The sequence below is a fragment of the Rhamphochromis longiceps genome, linkage group LG15 (assembly GCF_057381845.1).
Source record: "Rhamphochromis longiceps isolate RC_006_pf linkage group LG15, R_longiceps_female_GT1.1, whole genome shotgun sequence".
NCBI classification, from domain to species: Eukaryota; Metazoa; Chordata; class Actinopteri; order Cichliformes; family Cichlidae; genus Rhamphochromis; species Rhamphochromis longiceps.
Genome location: NC_140571.1, coordinates 30,431,792 through 30,449,384, shown reverse-complemented (window position 1 = coordinate 30,449,384; position 17,593 = coordinate 30,431,792).

Below are 17,593 nucleotides of genomic sequence, written 5' to 3'. Positions count from 1 at the left end.
CAAAGTATAGGTTTTCATTATGTGAATAATTTTAAAATCTTAGCTCAAACGGCTGCAAAACCTGTTTGCCCAGCACGGGGATATTGAGTTCTATAAGATAAAGCCATAAACATGTGTTTCTGAGTCTTCTATCAAAAGTTACAGCGATTTATATGAAGTTGTTCAAAAACGCTTTATTTCGCCAAGACAATGCGTTTCTCACTGTTACATGCATTTGAATGGGAAACTCACCCGAGACAAAGTATAGGTTTTCATTATGTGAATAATTTTAAAATCTTAGCTCAAACGGCTGCAAAACCTGTTCTGTTTGCCCAGCACGGGGATATTGAGTTCTATAAGATAAAGCCATAAACATGTTTGTCTGAGTCTTCTATCAAAAGTTACAGCGATTTATATGAAGTTGTACAAAAACGCTTTATTTCGCCAAGACAGTGTGTTTCTCACTGTTACATGCATTTGAATGGGAAACTCACCCGAGACAAAGTATAGGTTTTCATTATGTGAATAATTTTAAAATCTTAGCTCAAACGGCTGCAAAACCTGTTTGCCCAGCACGGGGATATTGAGTTCTATAAGATAAAGCCATAAACATGTTTGTCTGAGTCTTCTATCAAAAGTTACAGCGATTTATATGAAGTTGTTCAAAAACGCTTTATTTCGCCAAGACAATGCGTTTCTCACTGTTACATGCATTTGAATGGGAAACTCACCCGAGACAAAGTATAGGTTTTCATTATGTGAATAATTTTAAAATCTTAGCTCAAACGGCTGCAAAACCTGTTCTGTTTGCCCAGCACGGGGATATTGAGTTCTATAAGATAAAGCCATAAACATGTTTGTCTGAGTCTTCTATCAAAAGTTACAGCGATTTATATGAAGTTGTACGAAAACGCTTTATTTTGCCAAGACAGTGTGTTTCTCACTGTTACATGCATTTGAATGGGAAACTCGCATGAAACAAAGTATAGGTTTTCATTATGTGAATAATTTTAAAATCTTAGCTCAAACGGCTGCAAAACCTGTTCTGTTTGCCCAGCACGGGGATATTGAGTTCTATAAGATAAAGCCATAAACATGTTTGTCTGAGTCTTCTATCAAAAGTTACAGCGATTTATATGAAGTTGTACTAAAACGCTTTATTTCGCCAAGACAGTGTGTTTCTCACTGTTACATGCATTTGAATGGGAAACTCGCATGAAACAAAGTATAGGTTTTCATTATGTGAATAATTTTAAAATCTTAGCTCAAACGGCTGCAAAACCTGTTTGCCCAGCACGGGGATATTGAGTTCTATAAGATAAAGCCATAAACATGTTTGTCTGAGTCTTCTATCAAAAGTTACAGCGATTTATATGAAGTTGTTCAAAAGCGCTTTATTTCGCCAAGACAATGCGTTTCTCACTGTTACATGCATTTGAATGGGAAACTCGCCTGAAACAAAGTATAGGTTTTCATTATGTGAATAATTTTAAAATCTTAGCTCAAACGGCTGCAAAACCTGTTTGCCCAGCACGGGGATATTGAGTTCTATAAGATAAAGCCATAAACATGTTTGTCTGAGTCTTCTATCAAAAGTTACAGCGATTTATATGAAGTTGTACAAAAACGCTTTATTTCGCCAAGACAGTGTGTTTCTCACTGTTACATGCATTTGAATGGGAAACTCACCCGAGACAAAGTATAGGTTTTCATTATGTGAATAATTTTAAAATCTTAGCTCAAACGGCTGCAAAACCTGTTCTGTTTGCCCAGCACGGGGATATTGAGTTCTATAAGATAAAGCCATAAACATGTTTGTCTGAGTCTTCTATCAAAAGTTACAGCGATTTATATGAAGTTGTACAAAAACGCTTTATTTCGCCAAGACAGTGTGTTTCTCACTGTTACATGCATTTGAATGGGAAACTCACCCGAGACAAAGTATAGGTTTTCATTATGTGAATAATTTTAAAATCTTAGCTCAAACGGCTGCAAAACCTGTTTGCCCAGCACGGGGATATTGAGTTCTATAAGATAAAGCCATAAACATGTTTGTCTGAGTCTTCTATCAAAAGTTACAGCGATTTATATGAAGTTGTACAAAAACGCTTTATTTCGCCAAGACAGTGTGTTTCTCACTGTTACATGCATTTGAATGGGAAACTCACCCGAGACAAAGTATAGGTTTTCATTATGTGAATAATTTTAAAATCTTAGCTCAAACGGCTGCAAAACCTGTTTGCCCAGCACGGGGATATTGAGTTCTATAAGATAAAGCCATAAACATGTTTGTCTGAGTCTTCTATCAAAAGTTACAGCGATTTATATGAAGTTGTACAAAAACGCTTTATTTCGCCAAGACAGTGTGTTTCTCACTGTTACATGCATTTGAATGGGAAACTCACCCGAGACAAAGTATAGGTTTTCATTATGTGAATAATTTTAAAATCTTAGCTCAAACGGCTGCAAAACCTGTTCTGTTTGCCCAGCACGGGGATATTGAGTTCTATAAGATAAAGCCATAAACATGTTTGTCTGAGTCTTCTATCAAAAGTTACAGCGATTTATATGAAGTTGTACAAAAACGCTTTATTTCGCCAAGACAGTGTGTTTCTCACTGTTACATGCATTTGAATGGGAAACTCACCCGAGACAAAGTATAGGTTTTCATTATGTGAATAATTTTAAAATCTTAGCTCAAACGGCTGCAAAACCTGTTCTGTTTGCCCAGCACGGGGATATTGAGTTCTATAAGATAAAGCCATAAACATGTTTGTCTGAGTCTTCTATCAAAAGTTACAGCGATTTATATGAAGTTGTACAAAAACGCTTTATTTCGCCAAGACAGTGTGTTTCTCACTGTTACATGCATTTGAATGGGAAACTCACCCGAGACAAAGTATAGGTTTTCATTATGTGAATAATTTTAAAATCTTAGCTCAAACGGCTGCAAAACCTGTTTGCCCAGCACGGGGATATTGAGTTCTATAAGATAAAGCCATAAACATGTTTGTCTGAGTCTTCTATCAAAAGTTACAGCGATTTATATGAAGTTGTTCAAAAGCGCTTTATTTCGCCAAGACAATGCGTTTCTCACTGTTACATGCATTTGAATGGGAAACTCGCCTGAAACAAAGTATAGGTTTTCATTATGTGAATAATTTTAAAATCTTAGCTCAAACGGCTGCAAAACCTGTTTGCCCAGCACGGGGATATTGAGTTCTATAAGATAAAGCCATAAACATGTTTGTCTGAGTCTTCTATCAAAAGTTACAGCGATTTATATGAAGTTGTACAAAAACGCTTTATTTCGCCAAGACAGTGTGTTTCTCACTGTTACATGCATTTGAATGGGAAACTCACCCGAGACAAAGTATAGGTTTTCATTATGTGAATAATTTTAAAATCTTAGCTCAAACGGCTGCAAAACCTGTTCTGTTTGCCCAGCACGGGGATATTGAGTTCTATAAGATAAAGCCATAAACATGTTTGTCTGAGTCTTCTATCAAAAGTTACAGCGATTTATATGAAGTTGTACAAAAACGCTTTATTTCGCCAAGACAGTGTGTTTCTCACTGTTACATGCATTTGAATGGGAAACTCACCCGAGACAAAGTATAGGTTTTCATTATGTGAATAATTTTAAAATCTTAGCTCAAACGGCTGCAAAACCTGTTTGCCCAGCACGGGGATATTGAGTTCTATAAGATAAAGCCATAAACATGTTTGTCTGAGTCTTCTATCAAAAGTTACAGCGATTTATATGAAGTTGTACAAAAACGCTTTATTTCGCCAAGACAGTGTGTTTCTCACTGTTACATGCATTTGAATGGGAAACTCACCCGAGACAAAGTATAGGTTTTCATTATGTGAATAATTTTAAAATCTTAGCTCAAACGGCTGCAAAACCTGTTTGCCCAGCACGGGGATATTGAGTTCTATAAGATAAAGCCATAAACATGTTTGTCTGAGTCTTCTATCAAAAGTTACAGCGATTTATATGAAGTTGTACGAAAACGCTTTATTTTGCCAAGACAGTGTGTTTCTCACTGTTACATGCATTTGAATGGGAAACTCGCATGAAACAAAGTATAGGTTTTCATTATGTGAATAATTTTAAAATCTTAGCTCAAACGGCTGCAAAACCTGTTTGCCCAGCACGGGGATATTGAGTTCTATAAGATAAAGCCATAAACATGTTTGTCTGAGTCTTCTATCAAAAGTTACAGCGATTTATATGAAGTTGTACAAAAACGCTTTATTTCGCCAAGACAGTGTGTTTCTCACTGTTACATGCATTTGAATGGGAAACTCACCCGAGACAAAGTATAGGTTTTCATTATGTGAATAATTTTAAAATCTTAGCTCAAACGGCTGCAAAACCTGTTCTGTTTGCCCAGCACGGGGATATTGAGTTCTATAAGATAAAGCCATAAACATGTTTGTCTGAGTCTTCTATCAAAAGTTACAGCGATTTATATGAAGTTGTACAAAAACGCTTTATTTCGCCAAGACAGTGTGTTTCTCACTGTTACATGCATTTGAATGGGAAACTCACCCGAGACAAAGTATAGGTTTTCATTATGTGAATAATTTTAAAATCTTAGCTCAAACGGCTGCAAAACCTGTTCTGTTTGCCCAGCACGGGGATATTGAGTTCTATAAGATAAAGCCATAAACATGTTTGTCTGAGTCTTCTATCAAAAGTTACAGCGATTTATATGAAGTTGTACAAAAACGCTTTATTTCGCCAAGACAGTGTGTTTCTCACTGTTACATGCATTTGAATGGGAAACTCGCATGAAACAAAGTATAGGTTTTCATTATGTGAATAATTTTAAAATCTTAGCTCAAACGGCTGCAAAACCTGTTTGCCCAGCACGGGGATATTGAGTTCTATAAGATAAAGCCATAAACATGTTTGTCTGAGTCTTCTATCAAAAGTTACAGCGATTTATATGAAGTTGTTCAAAAGCGCTTTATTTCGCCAAGACAATGCGTTTCTCACTGTTACATGCATTTGAATGGGAAACTCGCCTGAAACAAAGTATAGGTTTTCATTATGTGAATAATTTTAAAATCTTAGCTCAAACGGCTGCAAAACCTGTTTGCCCAGCACGGGGATATTGAGTTCTATAAGATAAAGCCATAAACATGTTTGTCTGAGTCTTCTATCAAAAGTTACAGCGATTTATATGAAGTTGTACAAAAACGCTTTATTTCGCCAAGACAGTGTGTTTCTCACTGTTACATGCATTTGAATGGGAAACTCACCCGAGACAAAGTATAGGTTTTCATTATGTGAATAATTTTAAAATCTTAGCTCAAACGGCTGCAAAACCTGTTTGCCCAGCACGGGGATATTGAGTTCTATAAGATAAAGCCATAAACATGTGTTTCTGAGTCTTCTATCAAAAGTTACAGCGATTTATATGAAGTTGTTCAAAAACGCTTTATTTCGCCAAGACAATGCGTTTCTCACTGTTACATGCATTTGAATGGGAAACTCACCCGAGACAAAGTATAGGTTTTCATTATGTGAATAATTTTAAAATCTTAGCTCAAACGGCTGCAAAACCTGTTTGCCCAGCACGGGGATATTGAGTTCTATAAGATAAAGCCATAAACATGTTTGTCTGAGTCTTCTATCAAAAGTTACAGCGATTTATATGAAGTTGTACAAAAACGCTTTATTTCGCCAAGACAGTGTGTTTCTCACTGTTACATGCATTTGAATGGGAAACTCACCCGAGACAAAGTATAGGTTTTCATTATGTGAATAATTTTAAAATCTTAGCTCAAACGGCTGCAAAACCTGTTTGCCCAGCACGGGGATATTGAGTTCTATAAGATAAAGCCATAAACATGTTTGTCTGAGTCTTCTATCAAAAGTTACAGCGATTTATATGAAGTTGTACGAAAACGCTTTATTTTGCCAAGACAGTGTGTTTCTCACTGTTACATGCATTTGAATGGGAAACTCGCATGAAACAAAGTATAGGTTTTCATTATGTGAATAATTTTAAAATCTTAGCTCAAACGGCTGCAAAACCTGTTTGCCCAGCACGGGGATATTGAGTTCTATAAGATAAAGCCATAAACATGTTTGTCTGAGTCTTCTATCAAAAGTTACAGCGATTTATATGAAGTTGTACAAAAACGCTTTATTTCGCCAAGACAGTGTGTTTCTCACTGTTACATGCATTTGAATGGGAAACTCACCCGAGACAAAGTATAGGTTTTCATTATGTGAATAATTTTAAAATCTTAGCTCAAACGGCTGCAAAACCTGTTCTGTTTGCCCAGCACGGGGATATTGAGTTCTATAAGATAAAGCCATAAACATGTTTGTCTGAGTCTTCTATCAAAAGTTACAGCGATTTATATGAAGTTGTACAAAAACGCTTTATTTCGCCAAGACAGTGTGTTTCTCACTGTTACATGCATTTGAATGGGAAACTCACCCGAGACAAAGTATAGGTTTTCATTATGTGAATAATTTTAAAATCTTAGCTCAAACGGCTGCAAAACCTGTTCTGTTTGCCCAGCACGGGGATATTGAGTTCTATAAGATAAAGCCATAAACATGTTTGTCTGAGTCTTCTATCAAAAGTTACAGCGATTTATATGAAGTTGTACAAAAACGCTTTATTTCGCCAAGACAGTGTGTTTCTCACTGTTACATGCATTTGAATGGGAAACTCGCATGAAACAAAGTATAGGTTTTCATTATGTGAATAATTTTAAAATCTTAGCTCAAACGGCTGCAAAACCTGTTTGCCCAGCACGGGGATATTGAGTTCTATAAGATAAAGCCATAAACATGTTTGTCTGAGTCTTCTATCAAAAGTTACAGCGATTTATATGAAGTTGTTCAAAAGCGCTTTATTTCGCCAAGACAATGCGTTTCTCACTGTTACATGCATTTGAATGGGAAACTCGCCTGAAACAAAGTATAGGTTTTCATTATGTGAATAATTTTAAAATCTTAGCTCAAACGGCTGCAAAACCTGTTTGCCCAGCACGGGGATATTGAGTTCTATAAGATAAAGCCATAAACATGTTTGTCTGAGTCTTCTATCAAAAGTTACAGCGATTTATATGAAGTTGTACAAAAACGCTTTATTTCGCCAAGACAGTGTGTTTCTCACTGTTACATGCATTTGAATGGGAAACTCACCCGAGACAAAGTATAGGTTTTCATTATGTGAATAATTTTAAAATCTTAGCTCAAACGGCTGCAAAACCTGTTTGCCCAGCACGGGGATATTGAGTTCTATAAGATAAAGCCATAAACATGTTTGTCTGAGTCTTCTATCAAAAGTTACAGCGATTTATATGAAGTTGTTCAAAAACGCTTTATTTCGCCAAGACAATGCGTTTCTCACTGTTACATGCATTTGAATGGGAAACTCGCCTGAAACAAAGTATAGGTTTTCATTATGTGAATAATTTTAAAATCTTAGCTCAAACGGCTGCAAAACCTGTTCTGTTTGCCCAGCACGGGGATATTGAGTTCTATAAGATAAAGCCATAAACATGTTTGTCTGAGTCTTCTATCAAAAGTTACAGCGATTTATATGAAGTTGTACAAAAACGCTTTATTTCGCCAAGACAGTGTGTTTCTCACTGTTACATGCATTTGAATGGGAAACTCGCATGAAACAAAGTATAGGTTTTCATTATGTGAATAATTTTAAAATCTTAGCTCAAACGGCTGCAAAACCTGTTTGCCCAGCACGGGGATATTGAGTTCTATAAGATAAAGCCATAAACATGTTTGTCTGAGTCTTCTATCAAAAGTTACAGCGATTTATATGAAGTTGTTCAAAAGCGCTTTATTTCGCCAAGACAATGCGTTTCTCACTGTTACATGCATTTGAATGGGAAACTCGCCTGAAACAAAGTATAGGTTTTCATTATGTGAATAATTTTAAAATCTTAGCTCAAACGGCTGCAAAACCTGTTTGCCCAGCACGGGGATATTGAGTTCTATAAGATAAAGCCATAAACATGTTTGTCTGAGTCTTCTATCAAAAGTTACAGCGATTTATATGAAGTTGTACAAAAACGCTTTATTTCGCCAAGACAGTGTGTTTCTCACTGTTACATGCATTTGAATGGGAAACTCACCCGAGACAAAGTATAGGTTTTCATTATGTGAATAATTTTAAAATCTTAGCTCAAACGGCTGCAAAACCTGTTCTGTTTGCCCAGCACGGGGATATTGAGTTCTATAAGATAAAGCCATAAACATGTTTGTCTGAGTCTTCTATCAAAAGTTACAGCGATTTATATGAAGTTGTACAAAAACGCTTTATTTCGCCAAGACAGTGTGTTTCTCACTGTTACATGCATTTGAATGGGAAACTCACCCGAGACAAAGTATAGGTTTTCATTATGTGAATAATTTTAAAATCTTAGCTCAAACGGCTGCAAAACCTGTTTGCCCAGCACGGGGATATTGAGTTCTATAAGATAAAGCCATAAACATGTTTGTCTGAGTCTTCTATCAAAAGTTACAGCGATTTATATGAAGTTGTACAAAAACGCTTTATTTCGCCAAGACAGTGTGTTTCTCACTGTTACATGCATTTGAATGGGAAACTCACCCGAGACAAAGTATAGGTTTTCATTATGTGAATAATTTTAAAATCTTAGCTCAAACGGCTGCAAAACCTGTTTGCCCAGCACGGGGATATTGAGTTCTATAAGATAAAGCCATAAACATGTTTGTCTGAGTCTTCTATCAAAAGTTACAGCGATTTATATGAAGTTGTACGAAAACGCTTTATTTTGCCAAGACAGTGTGTTTCTCACTGTTACATGCATTTGAATGGGAAACTCGCATGAAACAAAGTATAGGTTTTCATTATGTGAATAATTTTAAAATCTTAGCTCAAACGGCTGCAAAACCTGTTTGCCCAGCACGGGGATATTGAGTTCTATAAGATAAAGCCATAAACATGTTTGTCTGAGTCTTCTATCAAAAGTTACAGCGATTTATATGAAGTTGTACAAAAACGCTTTATTTCGCCAAGACAGTGTGTTTCTCACTGTTACATGCATTTGAATGGGAAACTCACCCGAGACAAAGTATAGGTTTTCATTATGTGAATAATTTTAAAATCTTAGCTCAAACGGCTGCAAAACCTGTTCTGTTTGCCCAGCACGGGGATATTGAGTTCTATAAGATAAAGCCATAAACATGTTTGTCTGAGTCTTCTATCAAAAGTTACAGCGATTTATATGAAGTTGTACAAAAACGCTTTATTTCGCCAAGACAGTGTGTTTCTCACTGTTACATGCATTTGAATGGGAAACTCACCCGAGACAAAGTATAGGTTTTCATTATGTGAATAATTTTAAAATCTTAGCTCAAACGGCTGCAAAACCTGTTTGCCCAGCACGGGGATATTGAGTTCTATAAGATAAAGCCATAAACATGTTTGTCTGAGTCTTCTATCAAAAGTTACAGCGATTTATATGAAGTTGTACAAAAACGCTTTATTTCGCCAAGACAGCGTGTTTCTCACTGTTACATGCATTTGAATGGGAAACTCACCCGAGACAAAGTATAGGTTTTCATTATGTGAATAATTTTAAAATCTTAGCTCAAACGGCTGCAAAACCTGTTTGCCCAGCACGGGGATATTGAGTTCTATAAGATAAAGCCATAAACATGTTTGTCTGAGTCTTCTATCAAAAGTTACAGCGATTTATATGAAGTTGTTCAAAAACGCTTTATTTCGCCAAGACAATGCGTTTCTCACTGTTACATGCATTTGAATGGGAAACTCGCCTGAAACAAAGTATAGGTTTTCATTATGTGAATAATTTTAAAATCTTAGCTCAAACGGCTGCAAAACCTGTTCTGTTTGCCCAGCACGGGGATATTGAGTTCTATAAGATAAAGCCATAAACATGTTTGTCTGAGTCTTCTATCAAAAGTTACAGCGATTTATATGAAGTTGTACAAAAACGCTTTATTTCGCCAAGACAGTGTGTTTCTCACTGTTACATGCATTTGAATGGGAAACTCGCATGAAACAAAGTATAGGTTTTCATTATGTGAATAATTTTAAAATCTTAGCTCAAACGGCTGCAAAACCTGTTTGCCCAGCACGGGGATATTGAGTTCTATAAGATAAAGCCATAAACATGTTTGTCTGAGTCTTCTATCAAAAGTTACAGCGATTTATATGAAGTTGTTCAAAAGCGCTTTATTTCGCCAAGACAATGCGTTTCTCACTGTTACATGCATTTGAATGGGAAACTCGCCTGAAACAAAGTATAGGTTTTCATTATGTGAATAATTTTAAAATCTTAGCTCAAACGGCTGCAAAACCTGTTCTGTTTGCCCAGCACGGGGATATTGAGTTCTATAAGATAAAGCCATAAACATGTTTGTCTGAGTCTTCTATCAAAAGTTACAGCGATTTATATGAAGTTGTACAAAAACGCTTTATTTCGCCAAGACAGTGTGTTTCTCACTGTTACATGCATTTGAATGGGAAACTCGCATGAAACAAAGTATAGGTTTTCATTATGTGAATAATTTTAAAATCTTAGCTCAAACGGCTGCAAAACCTGTTTGCCCAGCACGGGGATATTGAGTTCTATAAGATAAAGCCATAAACATGTTTGTCTGAGTCTTCTATCAAAAGTTACAGCGATTTATATGAAGTTGTACAAAAACGCTTTATTTCGCCAAGACAGTGTGTTTCTCACTGTTACATGCATTTGAATGGGAAACTCACCCGAGACAAAGTATAGGTTTTCATTATGTGAATAATTTTAAAATCTTAGCTCAAACGGCTGCAAAACCTGTTTGCCCAGCACGGGGATATTGAGTTCTATAAGATAAAGCCATAAACATGTTTGTCTGAGTCTTCTATCAAAAGTTACAGCGATTTATATGAAGTTGTTCAAAAGCGCTTTATTTCGCCAAGACAATGCGTTTCTCACTGTTACATGCATTTGAATGGGAAACTCGCCTGAAACAAAGTATAGGTTTTCATTATGTGAATAATTTTAAAATCTTAGCTCAAACGGCTGCAAAACCTGTTTGCCCAGCACGGGGATATTGAGTTCTATAAGATAAAGCCATAAACATGTTTGTCTGAGTCTTCTATCAAAAGTTACAGCGATTTATATGAAGTTGTACAAAAACGCTTTATTTCGCCAAGACAGTGTGTTTCTCACTGTTACATGCATTTGAATGGGAAACTCACCCGAGACAAAGTATAGGTTTTCATTATGTGAATAATTTTAAAATCTTAGCTCAAACGGCTGCAAAACCTGTTCTGTTTGCCCAGCACGGGGATATTGAGTTCTATAAGATAAAGCCATAAACATGTTTGTCTGAGTCTTCTATCAAAAGTTACAGCGATTTATATGAAGTTGTACAAAAACGCTTTATTTCGCCAAGACAGTGTGTTTCTCACTGTTACATGCATTTGAATGGGAAACTCACCCGAGACAAAGTATAGGTTTTCATTATGTGAATAATTTTAAAATCTTAGCTCAAACGGCTGCAAAACCTGTTTGCCCAGCACGGGGATATTGAGTTCTATAAGATAAAGCCATAAACATGTTTGTCTGAGTCTTCTATCAAAAGTTACAGCGATTTATATGAAGTTGTACAAAAACGCTTTATTTCGCCAAGACAGTGTGTTTCTCACTGTTACATGCATTTGAATGGGAAACTCACCCGAGACAAAGTATAGGTTTTCATTATGTGAATAATTTTAAAATCTTAGCTCAAACGGCTGCAAAACCTGTTTGCCCAGCACGGGGATATTGAGTTCTATAAGATAAAGCCATAAACATGTTTGTCTGAGTCTTCTATCAAAAGTTACAGCGATTTATATGAAGTTGTACGAAAACGCTTTATTTTGCCAAGACAGTGTGTTTCTCACTGTTACATGCATTTGAATGGGAAACTCGCATGAAACAAAGTATAGGTTTTCATTATGTGAATAATTTTAAAATCTTAGCTCAAACGGCTGCAAAACCTGTTTGCCCAGCACGGGGATATTGAGTTCTATAAGATAAAGCCATAAACATGTTTGTCTGAGTCTTCTATCAAAAGTTACAGCGATTTATATGAAGTTGTACAAAAACGCTTTATTTCGCCAAGACAGTGTGTTTCTCACTGTTACATGCATTTGAATGGGAAACTCACCCGAGACAAAGTATAGGTTTTCATTATGTGAATAATTTTAAAATCTTAGCTCAAACGGCTGCAAAACCTGTTCTGTTTGCCCAGCACGGGGATATTGAGTTCTATAAGATAAAGCCATAAACATGTTTGTCTGAGTCTTCTATCAAAAGTTACAGCGATTTATATGAAGTTGTACAAAAACGCTTTATTTCGCCAAGACAGTGTGTTTCTCACTGTTACATGCATTTGAATGGGAAACTCACCCGAGACAAAGTATAGGTTTTCATTATGTGAATAATTTTAAAATCTTAGCTCAAACGGCTGCAAAACCTGTTTGCCCAGCACGGGGATATTGAGTTCTATAAGATAAAGCCATAAACATGTTTGTCTGAGTCTTCTATCAAAAGTTACAGCGATTTATATGAAGTTGTACAAAAACGCTTTATTTCGCCAAGACAGTGTGTTTCTCACTGTTACATGCATTTGAATGGGAAACTCACCCGAGACAAAGTATAGGTTTTCATTATGTGAATAATTTTAAAATCTTAGCTCAAACGGCTGCAAAACCTGTTTGCCCAGCACGGGGATATTGAGTTCTATAAGATAAAGCCATAAACATGTTTGTCTGAGTCTTCTATCAAAAGTTACAGCGATTTATATGAAGTTGTTCAAAAACGCTTTATTTAGCCAAGACAATGCGTTTCTCACTGTTACATGCATTTGAATGGGAAACTCGCCTGAAACAAAGTATAGGTTTTCATTATGTGAATAATTTTAAAATCTTAGCTCAAACGGCTGCAAAACCTGTTCTGTTTGCCCAGCACGGGGATATTGAGTTCTATAAGATAAAGCCATAAACATGTTTGTCTGAGTCTTCTATCAAAAGTTACAGCGATTTATATGAAGTTGTACAAAAACGCTTTATTTCGCCAAGACAGTGTGTTTCTCACTGTTACATGCATTTGAATGGGAAACTCGCATGAAACAAAGTATAGGTTTTCATTATGTGAATAATTTTAAAATCTTAGCTCAAACGGCTGCAAAACCTGTTTGCCCAGCACGGGGATATTGAGTTCTATAAGATAAAGCCATAAACATGTTTGTCTGAGTCTTCTATCAAAAGTTACAGCGATTTATATGAAGTTGTTCAAAAGCGCTTTATTTCGCCAAGACAATGCGTTTCTCACTGTTACATGCATTTGAATGGGAAACTCGCCTGAAACAAAGTATAGGTTTTCATTATGTGAATAATTTTAAAATCTTAGCTCAAACGGCTGCAAAACCTGTTCTGTTTGCCCAGCACGGGGATATTGAGTTCTATAAGATAAAGCCATAAACATGTTTGTCTGAGTCTTCTATCAAAAGTTACAGCGATTTATATGAAGTTGTACAAAAACGCTTTATTTCGCCAAGACAGTGTGTTTCTCACTGTTACATGCATTTGAATGGGAAACTCGCATGAAACAAAGTATAGGTTTTCATTATGTGAATAATTTTAAAATCTTAGCTCAAACGGCTGCAAAACCTGTTTGCCCAGCACGGGGATATTGAGTTCTATAAGATAAAGCCATAAACATGTTTGTCTGAGTCTTCTATCAAAAGTTACAGCGATTTATATGAAGTTGTACAAAAACGCTTTATTTCGCCAAGACAGTGTGTTTCTCACTGTTACATGCATTTGAATGGGAAACTCACCCGAGACAAAGTATAGGTTTTCATTATGTGAATAATTTTAAAATCTTAGCTCAAACGGCTGCAAAACCTGTTTGCCCAGCACGGGGATATTGAGTTCTATAAGATAAAGCCATAAACATGTTTGTCTGAGTCTTCTATCAAAAGTTACAGCGATTTATATGAAGTTGTACAAAAACGCTTTATTTCGCCAAGACAGTGTGTTTCTCACTGTTACATGCATTTGAATGGGAAACTCACCCGAGACAAAGTATAGGTTTTCATTATGTGAATAATTTTAAAATCTTAGCTCAAACGGCTGCAAAACCTGTTTGCCCAGCACGGGGATATTGAGTTCTATAAGATAAAGCCATAAACATGTTTGTCTGAGTCTTCTATCAAAAGTTACAGCGATTTATATGAAGTTGTACAAAAACGCTTTATTTCGCCAAGACAGTGTGTTTCTCACTGTTACATGCATTTGAATGGGAAACTCACCTGAAACAAAGTATAGGTTTTCATTATGTGAATAATTTTAAAATCTTAGCTCAAACGGCTGCAAAACCTGTTTGCCCAGCACGGGGATATTGAGTTCTATAAGATAAAGCCATAAACATGTTTGTCTGAGTCTTCTATCAAAAGTTACAGCGATTTATATGAAGTTGTACAAAAACGCTTTATTTCGCCAAGACAGTGTGTTTCTCACTGTTACATGCATTTGAATGGGAAACTCACCCGAGACAAAGTATAGGTTTTCATTATGTGAATAATTTTAAAATCTTAGCTCAAACGGCTGCAAAACCTGTTTGCCCAGCACGGGGATATTGAGTTCTATAAGATAAAGCCATAAACATGTTTGTCTGAGTCTTCTATCAAAAGTTACAGCGATTTATATGAAGTTGTACAAAAACGCTTTATTTCGCCAAGACAGTGTGTTTCTCACTGTTACATGCATTTGAATGGGAAACTCACCCGAGACAAAGTATAGGTTTTCATTATGTGAATAATTTTAAAATCTTAGCTCAAACGGCTGCAAAACCTGTTTGCCCAGCACGGGGATATTGAGTTCTATAAGATAAAGCCATAAACATGTTTGTCTGAGTCTTCTATCAAAAGTTACAGCGATTTATATGAAGTTGTTCAAAAACGCTTTATTTCGCCAAGACAATGCGTTTCTCACTGTTACATGCATTTGAATGGGAAACTCGCCTGAAACAAAGTATAGGTTTTCATTATGTGAATAATTTTAAAATCTTAGCTCAAACGGCTGCAAAACCTGTTCTGTTTGCCCAGCACGGGGATATTGAGTTCTATAAGATAAAGCCATAAACATGTTTGTCTGAGTCTTCTATCAAAAGTTACAGCGATTTATATGAAGTTGTACAAAAACGCTTTATTTCGCCAAGACAGTGTGTTTCTCACTGTTACATGCATTTGAATGGGAAACTCGCATGAAACAAAGTATAGGTTTTCATTATGTGAATAATTTTAAAATCTTAGCTCAAACGGCTGCAAAACCTGTTTGCCCAGCACGGGGATATTGAGTTCTATAAGATAAAGCCATAAACATGTTTGTCTGAGTCTTCTATCAAAAGTTACAGCGATTTATATGAAGTTGTTCAAAAGCGCTTTATTTCGCCAAGACAATGCGTTTCTCACTGTTACATGCATTTGAATGGGAAACTCGCCTGAAACAAAGTATAGGTTTTCATTATGTGAATAATTTTAAAATCTTAGCTCAAACGGCTGCAAAACCTGTTTGCCCAGCACGGGGATATTGAGTTCTATAAGATAAAGCCATAAACATGTTTGTCTGAGTCTTCTATCAAAAGTTACAGCGATTTATATGAAGTTGTACAAAAACGCTTTATTTCGCCAAGACAGTGTGTTTCTCACTGTTACATGCATTTGAATGGGAAACTCACCCGAGACAAAGTATAGGTTTTCATTATGTGAATAATTTTAAAATCTTAGCTCAAACGGCTGCAAAACCTGTTCTGTTTGCCCAGCACGGGGATATTGAGTTCTATAAGATAAAGCCATAAACATGTTTGTCTGAGTCTTCTATCAAAAGTTACAGCGATTTATATGAAGTTGTACAAAAACGCTTTATTTCGCCAAGACAGTGTGTTTCTCACTGTTACATGCATTTGAATGGGAAACTCACCCGAGACAAAGTATAGGTTTTCATTATGTGAATAATTTTAAAATCTTAGCTCAAACGGCTGCAAAACCTGTTTGCCCAGCACGGGGATATTGAGTTCTATAAGATAAAGCCATAAACATGTTTGTCTGAGTCTTCTATCAAAAGTTACAGCGATTTATATGAAGTTGTACAAAAACGCTTTATTTCGCCAAGACAGTGTGTTTCTCACTGTTACATGCATTTGGATGGGAAACTCACCCGAGACAAAGTATAGGTTTTCATTATGTGAATAATTTTAAAATCTTAGCTCAAACGGCTGCAAAACCTGTTCTGTTTGCCCAGCACGGGGATATTGAGTTCTATAAGATAAAGCCATAAACATGTTTGTCTGAGTCTTCTATCAAAAGTTACAGCGATTTATATGAAGTTGTACAAAAACGCTTTATTTCGCCAAGACAGTGTGTTTCTCACTGTTACATGCATTTGAATGGGAAACTCACCCGAGACAAAGTATAGGTTTTCATTATGTGAATAATTTTAAAATCTTAGCTCAAACGGCTGCAAAACCTGTTTGCCCAGCACGGGGATATTGAGTTCTATAAGATAAAGCCATAAACATGTTTGTCTGAGTCTTCTATCAAAAGTTACAGCGATTTATATGAAGTTGTTCAAAAACGCTTTATTTCGCCAAGACAATGCGTTTCTCACTGTTACATGCATTTGAATGGGAAACTCACCCGAGACAAAGTATAGGTTTTCATTATGTGAATAATTTTAAAATCTTAGCTCAAACGGCTGCAAAACCTGTTTGCCCAGCACGGGGATATTGAGTTCTATAAGATAAAGCCATAAACATGTTTGTCTGAGTCTTCTATCAAAAGTTACAGCGATTTATATGAAGTTGTACAAAAACGCTTTATTTCGCCAAGACAGTGTGTTTCTCACTGTTACATGCATTTGAATGGGAAACTCGCATGAAACAAAGTATAGGTTTTCATTATGTGAATAATTTTAAAATCTTAGCTCAAACGGCTGCAAAACCTGTTTGCCCAGCACGGGGATATTGAGTTCTATAAGATAAAGCCATAAACATGTTTGTCTGAGTCTTCTATCAAAAGTTACAGCGATTTATATGAAGTTGTTCAAAAGCGCTTTATTTCGCCAAGACAATGCGTTTCTCACTGTTACATGCATTTGAATGGGAAACTCGCCTGAAACAAAGTATAGGTTTTCATTATGTGAATAATTTTAAAATCTTAGCTCAAACGGCTGCAAAACCTGTTCTGTTTGCCCAGCACGGGGATATTGAGTTCTATAAGATAAAGCCATAAACATGTTTGTCTGAGTCTTCTATCAAAAGTTACAGCGATTTATATGAAGTTGTACAAAAACGCTTTATTTCGCCAAGACAGTGTGTTTCTCACTGTTACATGCATTTGAATGGGAAACTCGCATGAAACAAAGTATAGGTTTTCATTATGTGAATAATTTTAAAATCTTAGCTCAAACGGCTGCAAAACCTGTTTGCCCAGCACGGGGATATTGAGTTCTATAAGATAAAGCCATAAACATGTTTGTCTGAGTCTTCTATCAAAAGTTACAGCGATTTATATGAAGTTGTACAAAAACGC